Raw genomic sequence first — 22,431 nt, 5'->3', positions numbered from 1 at the left:
TTTGTAGTGTGTACTATGCCTTAGGCCCCTTTCACACGATCGGCCTGCTCAGATCCGCCTGTTTTTTTTCAGGCCACCCACTTCTATGGGCAGGCGGATGTCCGTGGATTTGTGTTCGCTAATACCAACCTGCCATCCGATCTGTCAAGATCCGCTCAAAACAGATGGATGGTGATACGCTCGCCATCCGTCCAGCGGAATCGGATGAAAACATACAGCGACGGACCTGTCATCCGCCTGCTCAGCGGGGATCAACGGAGCGATCCCCCGCTGAGCTAGCAAATTCTGTCAAACGGATCCGCCCCGTGTGAAATGGGTCTTAGTGTGTTTACAAACAAGGCACTGTCAAAAACTGCAAGGCCCCAGGGCTCTGGGTTTTGGTGGAACCAGGCTGTAAGCCCAAAACTGTCACTGGAGGCAGATCGCTTCAATCTTTTATGCTAGTTTTAGGGGTTCTTTGGAGTCAATTGCAGAGCTTTAGTTTTGAATAAGGGGCCTATTTAAACACACCAGAGAGGCTGCTGCTTCCACACAGAAGGTAGTGGTTTTTATCTGTAGTCTTCTGCCAAGAGTGGTGGATTTTGCACCTGAGATGGGGCTCAATTACAGAAATAAATACAGTAAGACATTCGACAATTAGCTGCACATTCTATGCATCTAAATAATTTAAAACTTCAACTGGGCTTTAAGTTAAGCCTAAGAATTTTACATAACTTGCAAGGGGCCCACAGGTTTTTTTAAAGCGTAGTTCCGCCCAAAAGTGGAACTTCAGCTCATCTGATTCCTCCCCCCCTCCGGTGCCACAATTGGCACCTTTCAGGGGGGAGGGGGGTGCAGATACCTGTCTAATACGGGTATTTGCACCCACTTCCTGGAATAGATTCCCGCGGGAGTCACACCCCTTCCCGCACCACCCCCGCTATCTCCTGGGAAACACACAGGTCCTAGGAGATAGCGGGGACCACTTAGGACACGCGGTGCGACTCACGCAATAGGGAACCAGGAAGTGAAGCCGCAACGCTTCACTTCCTGATTCCCTCACAGAAAATGGCGGTTACAGCAGCCGAGAGCTGAGCGATTCATTGGCTTTGGCTGCCGACATCGCTGGACTCCAGGACAGGTAAGTGTCCATTTATTAAAAGTCAGCAGCTGCAGTATTTGTAGCTGCTGGCTTTTAATATTTTTTTTTTCTTTTAGGTGGAGTTTTAATATTTTAAAAGTTGTTTTCATGGGTACTTTGTAACTGTATCAGTACAAGGAGGGAGCCATGTTTGTGTATTACCGGCTCCGTTTTCTGCACAATGATTGTGCTTTACTGATCTTGTCAGACCAGACATCTAAATGCATGTCTGGTCTGACTGGTCTAACCAATAAACACAATAGACTTTTTATAACTGAGGTCATATCAAGAGTAACTAATGCAGAAGTCAAGGCAACATTTTTTTTTTCACCAAAGCAAAGTATAAAGCTGGCCATACACTGGTAGAAATTATTTTGAAAAGGTTTCCCTTTAGGAACGTTCATTTGATTTTTTAAAAATTGTTAGTGGGGTCAAATCAACATTTGCGTTTGACCGCAGTGAAGACAAAATTTGAAGTAGGAAATTATTTTCTTGAGCAAACACATTTCTAACATTGCATGTTGTTTTTGTTGATTTGATTACTGTAGCATTCTGCTGTGAACTCTCAAGTCCTTGACTAGTCAGAAAGCAATGGTGCAGACATATGTGCAGTGCAAAAACATGAGAACAATTCCTAAAGCATAGCTCCCAACAATGACCACTCAATGATGGCTGAACTAATTTCTGCTTCATTACCACCCACTCTGCTCCTGCCTTATTACCAAATACTCTGTGCTTATTACACAGCCTTTTCCGTCTCAATATTATAGAGCAGGCACATTGGATCAAGGTAGGGTTGAAAATTAGACCTCATGCACACTGGGGCTATTCTAAATTACTGGAGAAAAGGAACACATAGGCTAACATAATGAAGCGTTTAGCCACAGAAAAAAAAAAGTCAAACGCCTGTAAAAAAGGTATAGAACAAAAAACAAAATAAGTGTAGCGCTAATAATCATATATTCCTCAAATAAGCACATCAAAATGTGTGAGGGGGACATAAATAATATGTCAATGGATGGATCAAGTCCTCAAAAAGTCCTCAGGAGTTGTATTATATTCAATGTTGGGATAAGAGTCCCCAATATGTATACAACTTCACATTAAGGTATATAAAAAAATATCTGAACTGAAGAGACATCACAACCGACAATAAAGAGGCTTACCGGAACGTTTGAACCCAATGAACATACGTTAAATTGGGTCAAACAGGCTTGAATCCTGAATGGTAGATGGGATTCCGTAGAAGATGAATGAAGATCCAAGGATGGTTTATGTGATGATGTGAGCCTCAGGGGTGGTGTCCACAGCAAATAATGGTTACGTTAATCGAAGGGAAACAAAAAAGGCCACATAGTGTAATCCCGTATAAAATGTGTACCAAATTTATTGTAAAAAATACACTCACATGGACAATGGATAAAAAACAGCGCTGTGAAGATAAAATGGCAGCAGTGGGGTCCTACCGACGCGTTTTGTCTCCTTGGACATCGTCTGGGGGTACCCCCCACTGCAGCCAACAAGATTTATATAAGAAATATGATCACCAATTTGAGAATCAACTCACATTGGATTCAGCATGTGAAGTGTGCCACTTCCGGTATCCGGCCAAGATGGCCGCTCGGCGTGCGTTCCACACCTCATTATGGGACCGGAAGTATATAGATCAATTAAGTAATGTTTCAGGATGTCCAATGTATTAAATATGGGAAACCCTGGATAAATATATAAGGTGTCCGTAGGTGTGCCATGCAGGCAAAACATAACGTGAGAGTGAGAGAAGCGAGAGTGCGCTAAAAAGTGACGTCACAAGCGTGTGCGCCCGGGATGTGCGTTCCAACGGGCCGTGGTGTGTATGAAGGGGAAATGACGTAATTCCCCTTCCCTTAGTGAAGGCGTCCAACGTCAACGTGCACTAGCATTATGCATCACCCCGGTAACAGAGAACACTTGTTCTAAACAACGTGGTGACGCATGGGAGGCACGTAGAATAGAAGGTGTGTGCTGCGCTGATGCATCCTGGCACCATGAGTCACAACAGCAACGGAGTCCTGTGCCTTGGAAGATAAAATGACGTGCACAAGACACCATGACAAATAAAATATTAATGAACGAACACAAAATGTTGAAATGAATATTAAAATAAAATAAATGACCTGACCCGATCAAATGTGTGATATATAAGTGGAATAACCACAAATCGCAGTGTAGATAAACGAAATGGGTATATAAGAAAAAATGGATAAATGTTGCCGTGTGTGTGTGCTCACACAGTATGTGAAAAACGTGCGTGTGATTAAAAATTTTTTTTTAAAGTTTTTTTGAAAAATTAGAAACATTCAAGAAGTATAATTATTTTTAAAGGGATGACAACTCTTCAAATCCAAATGTGTATATGTAAAGTGGACTCTCATGAGGGGACCATGTGCCAACAGTTATACACATGGGGACTTCAACTCCACGTTGGACAACTCCACACATGGTGTAAAACCTGTGTGGGATAAGTCCATGGTGAGGGCGTCCCCGTGATTAAAACCATATAATGGGGGGGCGTGTCCTGAACATGAAGCTGTGGGGACGTGTCTGGTCCGCGCTCCGCTCCCGCCGTCACTTACCCAGCAGCATACCCACGATCCCGGGCCCTGACATGGCCCAGGACATGTCACAAAGGCGGCGGAATACAGCCCATAACTCCGGGACAGAGAACGCTCAATGGGGGCAGCTGGATTCATACTTTTCCGGGACCCGCGGCAAGGCCCCAGAAAAATCCAAGATGGCGCCGGTCAGTAAGACGGGGAAACAGCAGGCGCCGGCACAGAAACAAACCACGCCACCCGCGCTATCCCCACAGCCATCACCCGGATCGGTGAGTGACTCTGTACCCCCGACATCCCCGGGATCCACTGTGTCCAGAGCAGGGGGATCGGACATTGCTGACCTTATAGAGGAAGGGGACATTAAAAAGCACATCTGGTCCCTCCCCACTAGAGAGGATTTGGAAAGATTCCCAGCCAGGGTGGAAAAGGCGTTTACAGAGGATATAGCACAACTCAAGGAGGACACCACACACCTGGGCAACAGAGTGGAAGCTATAGAGCAAAGTCTGGATGAGGCTCTTCCCACTATGTCAGCATTACAGCTTAGGTGTGCAGCCCAAGATCAAAAGCTGGACTTATTACTGTCACAACTTGACGATTTTGAAAATCGCAGCAGAAGGGCAAACATCCGTATCCGAGGTATGCCAGAAGCAACAGCCCCCAGGGACATTATCCCTTCCCTGCAAGGCATATTCGGGGAAATCCTGGACCTACCAGACACAGAACCCATTGAGATTGACCGCGCCCACCGAGCCCTGCGACCACCATCCCAAGATGCTGACAACCCACGAGATATAATATGCAAGTTGCATAAATATACTCTCAAAGAACGAATAATGCAAAAAATGCGCAACAGACCTTATTTTGATTTCGATGGGGCCCACCTCTGTTTCTTCCAGGACATCTCCAGACGCACGCTAATGCAACGTCGAGCCCTAAAACCTGTCTTGCTGGCTCTCCAAGAAGCGGGCCTCAAGTACCGCTGGGGCTTTCCCTTCTACTTACAAGCCTTTAAAGATGGACGCTCAGCCACCCTGCGCACCAGAGATGACCTCCCTCACTTTCTCTCTGCCCTGGGACTTGGTAAAGTTGACTTTCCAGACTGGCGAGGGGACCATGCGATGGCGAACTTTCCAAATATTGAACTCCCCCAGCCCTGGACGCAGATGCCTCAACGCCGAGGCCGCAGACGCAGTCGCCACCAGCAAGAGTCAGATGCTTCCCCTGGCCCCTCTACACTAAGAGACTGATGATAACGCCAAGATCCCGAATTGAGTCCTTACTCCCCTGTTTCGGAGGCACCCTTTTTTATCAGATCATCTACAGATCTGGAACTTCCTTTATAGTTTGATTGTTGCTGTGCCTGGTCTGGCTTGGTTCCGTTAACGAACTTTGACTACATAAAGCTGGACAAGGCTCTCACCCGCATCCTGGAGAGACACGGTTGGAGGCTGTTTCCAGACCTCCTTAGCTGCTAGTTTTGCCCTCCCCGGGACTTCCCCAATTATACAATCCCCCCTAACCCCTATCATGCCATTTACACCCCCTGATCAACGGGTCACAAAGCAGCATTTATGAGGTGGGAGCGGGGCGGACCCTCTCTCCCTTCTCCCCTTCATGTCAGCCCACGTTCCCCCAGTAGGCTGCCCACGTACGGGTATTAATCCCATTTGGGATACCAGACATGGACAAAATGGGTCCCCTGAGGAAGGGGGGCACATTGGGCCCAGTCTGTGCCTATACAGAACCACTGTTAGGTTCTCTTTATATTTAAATGTTGCATATGGTTATGCTGATGTTAATGCTTGTTTTAATTTTGTTTTTTCACTTTCCTCCTCTATTCTCTCTACCCCACCTGCCCTCTTTTTTGCTCTCCTCTTCCCTAACAGGATCTACCTGATTGCTGTCGCCCGCTCCGGATTCCGCCCCGGGACCGCAGCCGACCTACAACACCATTCTATAATGACAACGGTTAAGGTAATCTCTTATAATGTCCGTGGTCTTCGCTCACCCTGTAAGCGGAGCAAGCTGTGGTGGGAACTGGAAAAACTCAGGGCGCAGATAGTTTTTCTACAGGAAACGCACATCACACACCATTCCATACCCAAACTACCGACACATATCTATAGTCAATGGTACCATAGTACCTCCCCGGTCAACAAGTCCAGAGGCACTTCCATAGCTATCCACAAAAACTGCCCCTTCCAATATTCAGAAGCCAAGATTGACCCCCTGGGACGATACGTCTTCCTGAAAGGGACCATTGCGGGTGCTAAATACACCCTCGCCAATATCTACTCCCCCAATTCGAATCAATTGACCTTCCTTGATTCAATCATAGAGCAACTAGAGGAGTTCAGAGAGGGGCCCCTAGTTTTAGGTGGCGACTTTAATATGAGCCCGGACCCATCCCTGGATACTTCACACAGCAGGCCCTCCCACTCACACGCATTCCTTAGGCACTTTCAAAAATCCCTCCAGACGGTGGGCCTAGTTGACTGCTGGAGGGCCTTACACCCCACAGAAAGGGACTACTATTCAGTGGTACACAATGTCTACACACGTATAGATTTGATCTATTTCGACCGCCCGACTTTGGAGCTCCTTCAAAGCTCTTCCATAGGAAACATAACCATTTCAGACCATGCCCCGGTTCAGGCCTCTTTTATCATTCCAACAGGCTCCCGGAAAACGTGGAACTGGCGCCTTAACGAATACTTATTAGATGACCCTGTAGTGGAAGCCCAGGTCTCAGACACGATAAAAAACAACTTTCGAGAGAACACAGTAGGAGATTTGAGTGAGGGTACAATATGGGAATGTCACAAGGCCATTGTACGAGGCGAGCTTATTGCACAGGGTTCAAGATTAAAGAGAGAATGGCAAGCTGACTATAATAGAGTTCTTAATGCACTTCAGCAGGCGGAACTTAAACACAAAGCGGGAGGTACCTTAGAAGCCCTACGAGAACTAACGGAACTCAGAGACATATTCTCACGGCTGTTAGAACGACAGGCGCGTAAACAACTGCGACACCTATCCCACCGATACTACGAGCATGGTGACAAGTGCGGACGCATGCTAGCAAGAGCGCTTCATGCAAAACGGGCCCAAATGAAAATACACAAACTTCGCTCCTCTACAGGTGATATAACATTCCACTAGTCCAAGATAGCAGAGGGGTTCCGTGACTACTACGCCAAACTCTATAATTTAGATGCGAACACAACCCAAGAAGCTAAAGAAAACAGACTGACCAAAATTTTAGACTACTTATCCACTAACGGACTGCCCTCCCTGACTGAAGACCAACTAGCTGACTTAGAATCCCCTATCACTACCACTGAACTTGAGTCCACCATCAAATCTTTACCCAACGGGAAAAGCCCAGGTCCCGATGGGTTTAATATAGCATATTATGATAAATTCTCCCCGTTCCTTACGAACCATATGTGTAAATATTTCAATTCCCTAGTGAAGGGATGCAGAATCCCATCTGAGGCTCTTTTAGCACACATCTCGGTTATACCGAAAGAGGGCAAAGACCCAACTGTCCCACAGAGTTACCGCCCCATTTCCTTACTGAATACGGACGTAAAAATCCTGGCGAAAATCCTAGCAAACCGACTGAAACACCTTGTCCCCCTTATAGTTCACCTAGACCAGACGGGTTTTATTGTAGGGCGCAAAGCTCGAGACAACTCAATCCGTGCGATTCAACTTATACACTGGGCTAAAACTAAAGAGGTACCCCCCCTTACCTAATACTCTCCACCGACGCCGAGAGGGCATTTGATCACATAGACTGGTCCTATCTCAAAGAGGTATTAACCTCAATGGGGTTGGGCCCAAATATGCTAGACTGGATACTGGCCCTTTACTCGGAACCTAGTGCACAGGTTAAGGTTAATGGGATTCTCTCATCCAAGATCCTGATCGGGAACGGCACGAGACAGGGGTGCCCACTTTCCCCCCTCCTCTTCGGCCTGGCCTTAGAACCACTGCTACGAAGAGTGAGAGCAAACACAGATATTACAGGGCTGACTGTAGGCGCTGTGGAGCACAAACTCTCAGCCTACGCAGATGACGTATTGTTTCACCTAACTAATCCCCTGATCTCGTTGCCGGTCCTGATGCGGGAACTCAAAAACTTTGGTACACTTTCTAATTTTAAAATCAACTATAATAAATCGGAAATTCTACCTATTAATCTGTCTACCCCCACGACAAATAGTTTAAAAGCGGCATTCCCCTTCACGTGGACTAACTCTTCTCTACGCTACCTAGGCATACAACTGACGGACAGCTTTGACACTCTATATACCACGAACTTCCCCAGACTCTTGACAGAAATTAAACAAGACTTAATACGTTGGACGAAGACTGCCTTTACATGGATAGGCAGGACGAATATAATAAAAATGAACGTACTCCCCAGAATTCTGTTTTATATGCAGATGCTCCCCATACACCTGCCTAAAACCTTTTTTAAACAAGTATCCAACTTGATCACCACCTTCATATGGAATTCAAAGAAACCGCGGATTGCTATGAAGGTGCTGAGACGTTCGAAACAATATGGAGGGCTGGGAGTCCCGGACTTACAGCGATATTGCCAGGCTATTGCCCTACAAAGAACTCTGAATTGGCACTTCCATGGACATTCCAAACTGTGGGTGACTATGGAAAAATATATGGCGGGCAGAAACTTGTCCTACGCTCTGTGGCTTTCGCGGAGGGGATTATCAGAATCTACGTCCCCATTAATGATATCCACGCTTGACACATGGGATAGAGTAAACAGAAGGCTGAATTTAGCCCCCCCTGTGTCCCCGCTGCCTCCATTGGGCGGTTTCCTCTGGTTCACACCGGGGGAACGCGCAGGCTTTTTTGAAGCCTGGGTAGACGACAAGAATGCCAGCTGTGGCAGACTACTGAGAGATGGGAGACTTCTGCCCTTTGAGTCTCTGGGACATAGGCCAGGCAGCCCACATCTAAATTTCTGGAAGTATAGACAATTGCACCACTTTTTTGCAGTACACGGCAACTCTATTAGAGATATTTCCACACTCTCGCCTTTTGAGGGAATGTTTATACTGGAAGAACCGGTCCCCCACATGATCTCCGAACTTTATCAATTACTGGGGTCCTCGGCCTCGGCCTCTAAACCTACTTATAGAAGAGCTTGGGAGAAAGACCTTGGGAGGGAGTTTTCCGAGTCTCAACTAACATGTATGTATCAATTCACACACTCCAGCTCACTGGACTTTAAGATGCAGGAGACAAACTACAAATTGTTAGCACGTTGGTACAGAGTCCCATCTGACATGGCACGGATTTATCCTGCTAGTTCAGATCGGTGTTGGCGGGGATGCGGAGGCCGAGGCACCCTCCTACACTTGTGGTCAAAAAGGAGATGCTCTCCTGGCCGGGGGGGCCGTGTGGGCGGGGGCGGGCCCGAGGGCGCGCCGGGGGAGGACAGATGGAGGCCTTGTGCCCCCCTCCTCCGGTGGGCACGCCGGGCGGTGGTGGCTCGGTCTTGCCGCGGCTTACCTCTCCCCGGTCTGGGGGATCACTATCGCTTAGGTTGTAGGATCTGCGGTGGGCGGTGGCTACAGCTGGTCTCCGCCCCCGGGGATCTGAAGACCTCAATGTAGCATATACTGGTACCACTTAAGACACAAATTCTCATGGTCTCAACAGATATCTTAACACAGCTCTAGACTATCCATCTCCTCTCTCTTCTTTTTTCCCCTTTGTCATTTCTTCCCACCCTTTATTTATCTTAAATACATATATGCAGGTTATTGCTAATGTTGATATGAGAAAAAGTCTGTCACTAACGCAATTGTATTGAACTGTATCTGTTGAGATGTGATGGACAACAATAAAGAAAGTTTAAACAAAAAAAAACATATAATGGAAAACCTAGAAAGCATTATATATAAGTACTTTGTATATAGAGATCAAATTGACCCATGAAAACTAAAAAATAGTATTAATAAATGTATACAGGAATATACATGCCTCAATAATATATTGAAATGAGACAAAAAGGAGAAAGGTAAACATATATATGTCTAGAAAAATGTGTAATGAACCAATAAAAGAAGGAGAAGGATGAGCATATTAAATGAGGACATCACGCCTTATTAATGAAGGAGTTGATGTCAAGCTCTACGTTCATGCCGGACGGGAAGAGAGTCCGGAGTTCATGGATCCAGAAGGTTTCTAGGCAGGAAACGCCTCTAGTCATGGCGCCACCTCTCCATGGGGGAACATATCTATCTATCACCATGAACTGTGTGCCCTTAATTATGCGGTTGTGGTGCTGTTTGTAATGCCTGGGGACAGTGTGTTTAATGTCCCCACTTTTGATGAGAGCAATATGCTCAGCCACTCTAACTGAAAAGGAGCGGATGGTACGGCCCACGTATTGTTTCCCACAATGGCACGTGATTAAATACACAACATGACTAGTGGTGCAGAACATAACCTGTAAAAAAGGTGTTTTTGAGCTCAAGTGTGCATGAGGCTCTAAAGTGCACAGAGGAAGTTCTAGTAGCCCCCACACCCTTTCCTCAACCTCACTGGGTGCGCAGGAATGCCTGGAGACCTGTCAAACACACACTGGTTATATACGTAATCCCTCTCCCAAACAGTGACTTTTGAAGAGATAACGAGAAAATTGAGTACTGTCTGTGATACTTTTTTTATTTGCACCAACATACTATTTTTTAGGACAAGTACTGCTTGGACCTTGAAGAAGGGGACACACCCCGAAAGCTTGTCCTGAAAAATTGTATGTTAGTGCAAATAAAAAAAGTATCACGGACAGTACTCAATTTTCTCTGTCACAATTGCACTAATACGGCTACAATCAAATCAAGTACGAAGAGATAAAGAGGAAGAAGACATCAAGAAACCTTATAATTAGGATTGTTCTAAGTATCTGAGAGTTTTGTTTCAAAACTAAATGTAACAATCCTGCAATCTTCCTCATTAGAGTTGCTTGGGACCCTTGAGTTCTCATATAAGCATTGTTCGCCAATAACATTCTATAGCAGGGATATGCAATTAGTGGACCTCCAGCTGTTGCAAAACTACAAGTCCCATCATGCCTCTGCCTCTGGGTGTCATGCTTGTGGCTGTCAGAGTCTTGCTATGTCTCATGGGACTTGTAGTTCTGGAACAGCTGGAGGTCCACTAATTGCATATCCCTGTTCTATAGCATATCAGATGACCACCAGAGGGAGCATTTGCAAATCTGTATATGAAAAATATGAACAAAAATTTGTACAGGCGGTCCCCAGGTTACAAACATCCAACTTACAAACAACTCCTACTTACAAACGGAGGGAGACAACAGGAAGTAAGAGGAAATCTACCCCTAGGAAGGGAAATTCACTACTGTAAGAGTTATCATGGGAAAAAGGTGTCTACTCCACTGGAGCTTTATCACCAATCCTTGTTTCCACAACAACCCAAACTTTTCAAAATCCAATTGTCATTGGGACAGAAAGTTAGATGACATCTTCTGAACAGGGGCACAGACAGCAAAACAAATGTTACAGGGGTGTTAACCCTCCCCTATGCTACCCAAAAAACGTAAAAATATTTTTTTGGCTTCAGCTACACTTAAAAAAAATGTACCTGTTCCGAATTACAAATTCGACTTAAAGTGGAGTTCTGCTAAAAAAAAAAAAAAAAAAAAAAAAAAAATTAAAAGTCAGCAGCTACAAATACTGCAGCTGCTGACTTTTAATATTCGGACACTTACCTGTTGCAGGGTCCAGCTATGCGGGCACACAAAGCCTCGCACGCCTCCCCCTCCTCTCTGTGGCACCGGCAATGTAACTGTGGCTTCACTGCCGGGCACCCACCGCGCATGCGCAAGCCGCACCGCAACTGGCCGGGCAATAATCTGGGACCTGTGACGTGGTGCAGTCCTGCTAAAAATCTCAGATCGCCTATTACTAGTGAAAACAATTTTTAAAAAGTCCTTAAATTTATCCCATAGTTTATAGATGCAATAACTTTTGCGCAAACCAATCAATATACCCCTATTGTGATTTTTGTTTTTACCAAAAATATGTACAAGAATATATAACGCCCTAAACTGATGAATAAATGTTTTTTTTTTGTATAAATTTTTTTATGGATATGTATTTTAGCAAAAGGTAAAGAAATATGTTTTTTCAAAATTGTCGCTCTGTTTATAGCGCAAAAAAAAAACAAAAAAAACAATGAAGGTGATCAAATACCACCAAAAGAAAGCTCTATTTGTGTGGAAAAAAAAAAGGTCAATTTGTTTGGGTACAATGTCGCACGACGTGCAATTGTCAGTTAAAGCGACGCAGTGCCGTATCACAAAAAATGGCCTGATCATTAAGGGGGCAAATCCTTCCGGGGCTGAAGTTGTTAAGCTACAAAAAAGGTATGAACAACAATAATATTAACATAAAGCATATTTCATTGATCTGACTGTGATAAATAAAATAAGTATAACATATGATTGGCTACTATAGATACTGTCCCCCAGGACAGTAAAAAAAATAAAGAAATAAAAGCATCTGGAATGCATCCGTAAACGCATCAAAAACGAGCAGGCAGAAATGCATCTGGAATGGATCTGGAAGATACTTTTGTGGTGTGAACAAGAACTTAAAAGCACCAGCATGAAAAAGGACAAATGGACAATGTCGCACTACAAAAACGCACTGGTTCACAATGGAATACATGCATTCTCATTTTGACAGAACGCATGGGAAAATGCAAAAAGTAGCGCAAGCGCAACTTTCTAAAATTATGCCACACCAAACCGCATGCTACTGCGTTTACCATACGGCCTTGGTGGCTGCAACTGATGCGTTTTGGGTGCCATTACAAATGGTGCTGCGTGCATCTCGCAAGGGCAGCACATTAACGCGTGGTGCAGGATTCAGGTAACCAACATGAAATGCGATTTTGCCGCAATGCGTTCTAGTTTGAACTGGCCCAACACTATTTAGCAAGCTGCGCAGGTGTCTCATATAGGAAGGCAGGAGAGGGGGAGGTTCATTGACAAAAAGACACTTTTACTGTACAGATGTGAGTTGCCCTTTCTACTCCAGCTATCATCAAACCGGATGTAAAGTATGTCATCAACACGAGAGGTTGTAGTGCAGAGGAAGAAATCCCTGACCTGGAACAACCCTGCAAACAGCTCTGAATGAGGACATGCTACATAACTGACCTCTAAGGACTCCACTACTCTTGTCCCACAGGACATCTCATTGGTATCTGGTTGCCATGGGAAGAGCGGCTGTCAGTCTCAGTTGTGGTGTGCTTACCTCCCCGCCTCCCTGCCTGAGCCGAGCGGACCTGCCCTAGCCAAGCCAAGCCAAGCTGGCCCGCCTCCCTGCCCGAGCTGAGTGGACCTGCCCCCCCCCACCCGAGCCAAGCCGAGCTGGCCCGCCTCCCTGCCCAAGCTGAGCGGATCAGCCCCCCCGCCCGAGCTGAGCCAGCCCCCCTTCCTGCCCAAGCTGAGTGGACCTGCCCGAGCCAAGCCGAGCCAGCCCACCTCCCCGCCCAAAACCAAGTGGACCTGCCGCCCGCCTGAGCCAATTAGAGCTAAGACAGCCTGCCTCCCTGTCCAAGTCGAGCGGACTTGCCCCCCACCCAAGCCAAGCTGAGCCGGCCCGCCTCCCTGCCAGAGCCAAGAACATCCGCCTCCCGCCCGAGCCAAGCTATTACACTCGCCCTCAACTTTTTTCCATTCGCCAAATGCGAGCAAGCGAGAGGAAATTTTGAGGGCTGCAATATGAGACATCTTACATCTAAAATTGCAAAAAGGTATACAATAAATATGAATGCAAATGGTATACATTTACAATGAGCAAATAAAAACTTTGACCAAAACAAAGAAAGAAAAGGGCTATCCAGGCAAAATCATTAGAAATAACACGGAAGAAAGTAAAGGTTGAATGGTCCCAGTTTCAGCTACATATTCTATAATTTACAAATACCCCCATTAGTACCATTAGTAATTACATTCAGAGCTTGGTTCATACACAAGCTAATAAGAAAAGGACCAAAATAGGTAACCGTAAAACAAAGTATACAGTCTAGCAGGGACTGACCTGGGTTGATGTAATCCAGGGGAAAATCCCAGGAGATAAAAAATATAAATCACTAGTATCCATTCCAAAAAGACCAGTCTAGAAAGCAAACAGAAAATGGTAGAAATCTGGCCTACCCTCAATGAAGATTTTGAACCACAAGCCTCCTGAGAGACCAGTTCCTCAGACGAGGCTATACCAAAAATTAATTGATACAAGCTTATCAAAAAGCTAAATCAAGTACCCATGAGCTCCTTTTATTCAATTCTTTAAAAGTCAGACCTAATATACAGTTTAATAGACAGAGAGATGGGATCAGGGCAATAATTAATGCAGAGACATTGGCATTTACTTACAGAAGATATCATCAGACATTTTGTGGAAGAACGCTCGTGCCTGACATTCAGACGTGAATGACCACCGAAGGATACTCTGGTGTAAAGCCACTTTGATAGAAAAAAAGGGACATGATCCATGTGGACTTTTGTTGATTCTGCAGGATGAAAACACTGTCCCTGCATCGTCAGTCACATGGGCTTCTGATATCGACCACAAATGGCCATTTCTCAGACAAATCAGTATCAGAACCAGCAGCAACCCACGCATAGAAATGCTATGTAGCCATGTAAGCAGGCCACAGAAGATCAGCAGAACTGATGCAGTAGAAGAGGAAAACAAATTGTAAGTCTTTATTTTCAAAACGGCAACACAGCACTTTAACCACTTGAAGACCAGGCCTTTTTCTGACTTTTCACATACATGTAAAAAATCTAGAAATTGCTAGAAAATTACTTAGAACCCCCAAACATTGCATATATTTTTTTTTAAAGCAGAGGCCCTAGAGAATAAAATGGTGAGTTTTTGCGATTTCTTTATGTCACACTGTATTTTCACAGCAGTTCTGCAAATGCAATTTTATTTTGGAAAAATACACTAATAATCTTTAATACACAAAACACAATATAATACCCAATTGTTTGGTAAAATATAAAAGATGATGTTACACTACGTAAATCAATGTTATGCTTTAAAATTGCGCACGCCAGTGGAAAGGGGACAAACTATGTATATTATATTATGCATAGGTGATGCTTTAAAAGCCTTAAGTAGCGGTTCACACTGGGGTGGCTTCAAGGTCACGCGACTTCAGTGCAGCTTGCAAACGACTTCTGTAATAGAAGTCATGCAAGCTACTCTGAAGTCGTCCCCAAGTAATACAGGAACCTTTTTCTAAGTCGGAGCAACTTAAGTCGCTCTGATTAGAAGGGTTCCATTACATTGCATGGAGCGCGACTTGTCAGGCGGCCTGACAAGTCGCCTTAGTGTGAACCGGGACTTCCAGTGTTACCACTTTAGATTTACACAGGAGGTGTGGTGCTAGATTTATTGCTCTCGATCTGATGTTTGCGGTGATCTCACGTGTGCTGCAATCACTGTTTATGCATGCGGGACTGCCTTTGCAGGGGCTCTTCAGAAGGTTTTTTTTTCCATTTGATTTATTTTTACTCTTACACTGTACCTTTACATTGTTTTGATCACTTTTACTGTTATCACAAGGAATGTAAACATCCCTTGCAACAACCATAGGCAGTGATAGGTCCTCTTTACTGAGACATTTAGGATCTATTAGAGCCCAGATCTTTCTTCTGACCTTTAGCCTAGGTTCACACTGACAGCAGGAATAAAATCGTGCAAGTTCATTCCCGCGTGTCAGTCCCGACTTCGGGGGCGATTTTAGACATCTGTGCAGGTTTCTGCACAGATGTCTATTAAAATTGCACCCGAAGTCGCCAAAAGTAGTACAGAAACTACTTTTGGGGATTGGCGCAGCATCGCAAATGTGATGGTGCCATTGCTGGCAATAGCTGCCGATTTGGCATGCGATTTGACATGTCAAATTGCATGCCAATTTGCTGCAATGTGAACCAGGGCTAAAAGCTTCAGATCATGCCAAGATCGGTATGATCTGATGCTTTTTACAAATCACTAATGGTTTGTTTATAACCAGAGAAATCGGAAGTGACGAAATACTCATCGCTTCAAATCCTGAATTCCCTGGTGGGCAGGGAGATATATTACGTGATACCGTAAAACCGCTCCCACGCGCCCCCGCGGTCGTGCACACAGGAACATCCATGTTCGCCGGGTCCATGGGACCTGTCGCAACACGGATCGCGGTAAAGGGCCAATGACAGCGGCTCTTTACCATGTGATCGCTCCGTCCAATGACGGAGCGATCACAAATGTAAACAAAAAGGGAAAGCAGGGTCATCAGGAGGTGACAGCTCTCCTCACACCGATGCAGCGTGAGAGGAGAGCCTTACATTGCAAATCAGTGAGTTTTTCAACATTTATTAGTGCCCAACAGTGCCCAACAGCGTCATCTGTGCCATCTGTTCCACCTGTGCCACCAGAGCCACACCAGTGATAATACAGTGCACACCAGTGCCACACATGTACCACACCAGTGCCACCTGTGCCCATCAGTGCCACCTGTGCCCATCAGCGCCACTGCAGTGCCACATCGGTGCCCCCTGAGCTCACCAGTGCCACACCAGTGCAACCAGAGCCACACCAGTGCAACCACAGTGCACACCAGTGCCACCTGTGCCCATCAGTGCCACCTGTGCCCATCAGCGCCACCTGTGCCCATCAGCGCCACTGCAGTGCCACATCAGTGCCGCCTGAGCCCACCAGTGCTGCCTGAGCCCACCAGTGCCGCCTGTGCCCATCAGTGCCAACTGTGCCCATCAGTGCCAACTGTGCTCATCTTCGCCACTGCAGTGCCACATCAGTGCCGCCTGTGCCACCTCTGTGCCACCAGAGCCACACCAGTGCAACCAGAGCCACACCAGTCTCACTACAGTGCAACCAGAGCCACACCAGTCCCACTACAGTGCAACCAGAGCCACACCAGTCCCACTACAGTGCCACATCAGTGCCACCTGTGCCCATCAGTGCTCATCTGCGCCACATCAACCTCACTAGCCACCAGTATGGCAAAAAAATTATTTACGGCCGAGGAGGCCTACCAGCGTATCAGCATGACCGATGAGAGCAGCGGGGAGCTCTCTGAGTGTCTGTCCGATTCGGATTCAGCCTATGAACCCGTGACAAGCAGCGAGTCTGAAACAGAATCGGAAGAGGAACGTGTGCCCGTGAAAAGAAGGCATTCTGGCGTGGAGCAGCAGCCTACTACCACCTCGAGCGCAGTGCCGTCCACCTCAAGAGCTGTGCCGTCCACCTCAAGCGCAGTGCCACCGCAACAAAGGCCAGGTACCAGTAGGGTGTCCTCTCAGCCACAAAAGGATAGAGGCCATGCCACCCTTCCCTATGCCCTTCAAAACCCCCTGTGGCTTCCCCCTCATTCCGGAGCAGCAAATATCCCCCCTTTTACCACCCAACCAGGTGTCCAGGTGAACACTGATGATTTTGTGATGCTTGATTTTTTTTATTTGATTTTCACCGATGACTTACTATCGTCCATTGTGGCCCAGTGCAACCTCTATGCACAGCAGTACATAGTAAGCAACCCTGGCTCTAGTTATGCCCGTCCCTTTGAGTGGAGGGAGCTTAGCATAGCGGAATTTAAAATTTTCTTAGGCCTAACTTTTACAATGGGACTCCCAAAAAAACCCGAAATGTACTCATATTGGTCAACTAACCCCGTCCACCACATGCCACTCTTCTCTTCGATAATGCCAAGATCAAGATACCTTATGATTTTGCGCTTCCTCCACTACAATGACAACACCCAGTGCCCTCCCCGAAATGACCCAGCATATGACAAATTATTCAAACTTCGGCCACTCCTAAATTATTTCGCTGAAAAATTTCCCCAATTATATACCCCCGAACAGAATATTTCCGTGGATGAGTCCCTTGTAAATTTCTCCGGCAGGCTCGGCATCAAACAATTTATCCCCAGCAAAAGGGCCCGATATGGGGTAAAAATGTACAAACTTTGCGACCGAGCCACGGGGTACATTTACGCCTTCCGGGTGAAAGAAGGGAAGGACACCCAACTGCATCCCCCTGAATGTCCAGAATATATTGGAGCCAGCGGCAAAGTTGTCTGGGAGCTTGTTTATCCACTCCTTGGAAAGGGGTACCACCTTTATGTGGATAATTTTTATACTAGCTTGCCCCTCTTCTGCAATCTTCACAGGAGAGACACCCCAGCATGTGGTACCGTAAGAACCAATAGAAAAGGCTTCCCGCAAAAACTGGTCAATGAAAGGCTACGCCGAGGGGAGACGGCGTCTTTGCGGAACCAGGAGCTATTAGCTGTCAAGTGGAGGGACAGACGAAACGTCCACATGCTCACGACAATCCATAATGACACCTACGTGGAAGTCCCAAGAAGAAACGGCCCAGTCCAGAAACCTGCTTGTGTTTACGATTATAATTTGTTTATGGGGGGAGTGGACTTCAACGATCAGATGATTGAACCCTACCTTCCCACAAGAAAATCCCGCCACTGGTATAAAAAAGTGTCCATTTGTTTTTTCAGTTTGGCCATTTATAACACTTATGTTATTTACCAAAAATCTACAGAGAACCCTGTATCCTATCTGCACTACCAGGAATAAGTAATCTCCACCCTTTTGTACCCTGAAAGCCCACCAGAAATTATTCGCTCTGATTCCGTGAGCAGACTCCACGAACGCCACTTTCCTGATAAAATCCCCCCCCCAGTGAAACAGGCCAGAGACGTCAGAAGAGATGCCGGGTTTGCTCCAGAGGAGGAATTAGAAGAGACACCTCATTTTATTGTCCCCAATGTCCTTCCCAACCAGGCCTCTGTATAGGTGAATGTTTCCGCCGTTACCATACTTCTCTACATTATTAGGGAAGTATGGTAAACATAATTCTCATTTCCTGTCATTTTCCTCCACACCCCTTATGCCACTGCGCTGAACTGTACATACCTCTGCCTTCTCTGGAACTGACCCTGGCCTGTTATACGACCAAGCTTATGCCTAATGCTAAATTGTACCTACCTCTGCCTGCTCTGGAACTGACCCTGGACTGTTTGACCACGTTTTATGCCTGCCTCTTGGACTGATCATTTACCCTGCTATGCTAGTGGGAACACAGGGGTCTCACATATGTGAGGGGGTCCAGAAATGTTTTTCTGGATGAAGAAAACTAATTTTTTAGTTTTCTCATTCCCAGACTTAGGGTCTGGAGACTCGGAGGCTTCAAAGAGATTTGGGTGGGAGAAGCCTCTACCCCTGTCCCCATTCTTTCCTGGCCTGCTACTTGGACCATTTTCCTGCTTACTACCAGGACCAATATTTTGGCACTGCTGGCAATGTCTCTACTTGCACTGACCCTGGACTGTATAAGGACAGTATCCCTGCCTGTACTGAATATGGACAATATTCTTGCCTGCTGCCTGGACAATTCCATTCACTGTCGCTGACCATGTCCCTGCCTGCTGCCTGGATCAGGGCTCTCCTCCTGTGGACAACTGCACTACTAAAACCACAGGTAATCTTTTGTTTACCCTTTGCTCAGCAGAATGTATTTTAGGGTGTAATTCTTGGTATGTTCATGCTATGTGTTAGAAATATGAAGAGCCTTCAAAAATGTGATAGATTGTAAGGAAATTAGATGTGTAATTTATGCTCCTAGAACGCCTGAATGTGCTACTTCAATGTTGGACCTCTGTATGTGGCCAGGCTGTCTAAAAGTCTCACACATGTGGTATCGCCATACTCAGGAGGAGTAGAAAAATATATTTTGTGGTGTCATTTTTGCTATGTGCATGCTATGTGTTGGAAATATCTTAGAAACGGACAACTTTGTGTAAAAAAAATGTGTTTTCATTTTTTTTTCACATTCCCAAAAAAATTCTGGAAAAAAAATGAACCGTTCAAAAGACTCATTATGCCTCATAGACTATACGTTGGGGAGGTTGCTTTCCAAAATTGGGTCACTTTGTGGGCGTTTCCATTGTCCTGGTGCTCCAGGGCCTTCAAAATTGTAATAGGTAGTTGAGAGATTAGATGTGTAATTTATGCTCCTAGAACGCCTGAATGTGCTACTTCAATGTTGCACCTCTGTATGTGGCCAGGCTGTCTAAAAGTCTCACACATGTGGTATCGCCATACTCAGGAGGAGTAGCAGAATATATTTTGGGGTGTCATTTGTGTAATGTACATGCCATGTGAGAGAAATAACCTATTATAATGACACTTTGAATGGACCTGGTTGCATGGCTTGCCCCAGTAAGGATTACTCCAGCGGAGCTCAGCACAGTACATCTTTACTTGTGACCAACACCAAAGACACTGGCGAAAAAACTGAGGTACTCCCAGTAATGGGAGGGGTTATATAGGGAGTTAAACTTCCTGTCTAGGGTGTGCCAGTGTCCATCACCTAAAGGTGCCTATATAACCCATACAGTAATTACTGTGGATCTGTGTCCTGTGATGTACGATAAAGAAATATGTACTACTCAGAGAGTCAATTCGCTACTGCCTTTTTGCCCCACAAGGACTTTAAGAGCTTCATCAAATTTATGGGAAATGTTGAAGAGTTCTTCCAAATCTTCAAGTTCAGTTCAAGTGTGAGCTGTTTGAGGTTTCCCAAGTAGACTGGGTCTGTCAGTGGTATGGCTATTGGACAAAAAAACTGTTGAGGCTTACTGACAGATACCAGAAAAGAAACTGAGCTATAACACCATCAAAAAAGGAGCTACTATGTGGTGTGTATCATACTCAATTCTGGAACACAGCCCACAACAAACTCCTCCAAAATGTAGGTTCATAATATTTACCAAGCATGTTACTGGTCAAAGAAAGTGTAAAAACCCCGTCAGCCCAGAAGTATTTAGCTAAAAGAGTAATTTTTGTGTGTTCCACAGAGATCTGACGATGTGTTTGAGAAAGAAAACCAACCATTTTTGATGCTGAAACTTTAGGAGATGAGATCCTTTTGATCAGTCCCTACTACATTTCTGCAGTACAGCCTTGGCTTACTCTGGAGACATGCTTCTTTGATTGTTGGCAGCTCAACCATTTTCAGATACGTTTCCCAATTGGGAAGTGATACATTAGATCTGGTGCCCTCAAAAACACACTATGTGCATTTGTGTCAAGCCCATAAAGCTCTTACCCCAGCTATGGCTGACTAAATTACACACACTGATCATGTAGATGCATTCCCCAGGGTCTTTGGACTACAACAAACAGATTTCTTAGTCAGCAGCCCACGGAAAGTTTATCCTAGAAAGGCACAGAGCTGTTGGAACTAAGGAGGGCTCCACTAATTAACATGTATTCATCTACTGTGAGGAGGTCTGCAGTGTGCTCCTGCTTAATCACGGCAGGTGTATGGTGGCTATTTAAGGTTCACACTTCCGATCTTCCATTCGTTATGATTAAGGACTGTGAAATGTATGAAACACATTAACGATACAGATTTGGGATCACTGGTGTCATCCCTAATTTTTTTTTTGGAATAAAACATGAGTATCTGTAGCAAGTGGTGTGCAGCCGATTCCTTCTTTTCCTGTGATATCACGGCAGCGATCCAGGGGCGAGCACCCACTGCAAGAGATCTCATTGTATGGTTTGCAGCTTCACCTGGAGCGGGGTTTTCATTTCCTGGAACATAGAATGATGGCTTGGACCAAAACCTTGCATTGCGGGAGTGATGTCTGGCCTACCTGTGAATGTATTTCTCAGGCATGCTGCTGAACTTTGATGTCAAATGTCTTTGCTGCCACACAGAGACAGGTCTGCCAGGAGGCTACACAAAGAAAATTAGACCCTCAACCAATGCAAGAAGCTCCATAATCTGCACTGAATAACCATTTCATGTCTTGCCCTAGTGGAGGTATCTAGGATTGGTATCAGTTTTAGAAAGAATTAGCTACTGAAAAGTTTAGGCCAGGGTCTATGGTCTGGACAACTGACACATGTACCAATGTGGACCCCTTTCTGATATAGGTTTGAAGAAGGGAGTGGTTGTAAAACTAGGGACCGCTAGTAAGAGTTTTTGCCTGTGCTCCCCACTCACCTTGCAGCTGATCTCTGTATGAACTGCATGCAGCTAGTAGATTAAAGTCTTTCCGGCTTGTAAAGTTACAAAGCAACAAATAGGGAGCTGATGACATGGGGTACCCACCACTCAAAAGTTGACTAAGCCCTAAACATCCTGATACCATAATACCATTTGGGCAGTGTCGGCTTTGTGTTCCACCACTGTATCTACTGCGTGGTGCTACTGTAAAGCTGAAACAATTGCTATATAAAGTGTGGTGCTATTGGAACATTGGGGCTTCTATATACATGGTGTGCTGCTACTGCATATTGTAATTTGTAGCACTACACCCAATTTGTTTTGTTGCTGAAACCCCATTGAAACTTATAAATCTGCCTCTAGTGTATTCTTTGTCAGGTCTCTGGATACTTTTTTTTGTCATCAAGTCAAATCTCTGATGGTTTTGTAGCACTGTGTTGTGTCAGTCGACCCTTGTAAACCCTGAAGTCATACCCAGTTGTACCCCAGGACCAACCATAGGGTTGTATAAGATGTTCATCACTATTTAAATATTTATGATTTTCATTTTATGGAGAATTTAAACATAAACACTACAGCA

The sequence above is a fragment of the Aquarana catesbeiana genome, linkage group LG09 (genome assembly GCF_042186555.1).
Source record: "Aquarana catesbeiana isolate 2022-GZ linkage group LG09, ASM4218655v1, whole genome shotgun sequence".
Taxonomy (NCBI): Eukaryota; Metazoa; Chordata; class Amphibia; order Anura; family Ranidae; genus Aquarana; species Aquarana catesbeiana.
The sequence above is the reverse complement of the archived record's forward strand: the minus strand, read 5'-3'. Positions refer to the sequence as shown.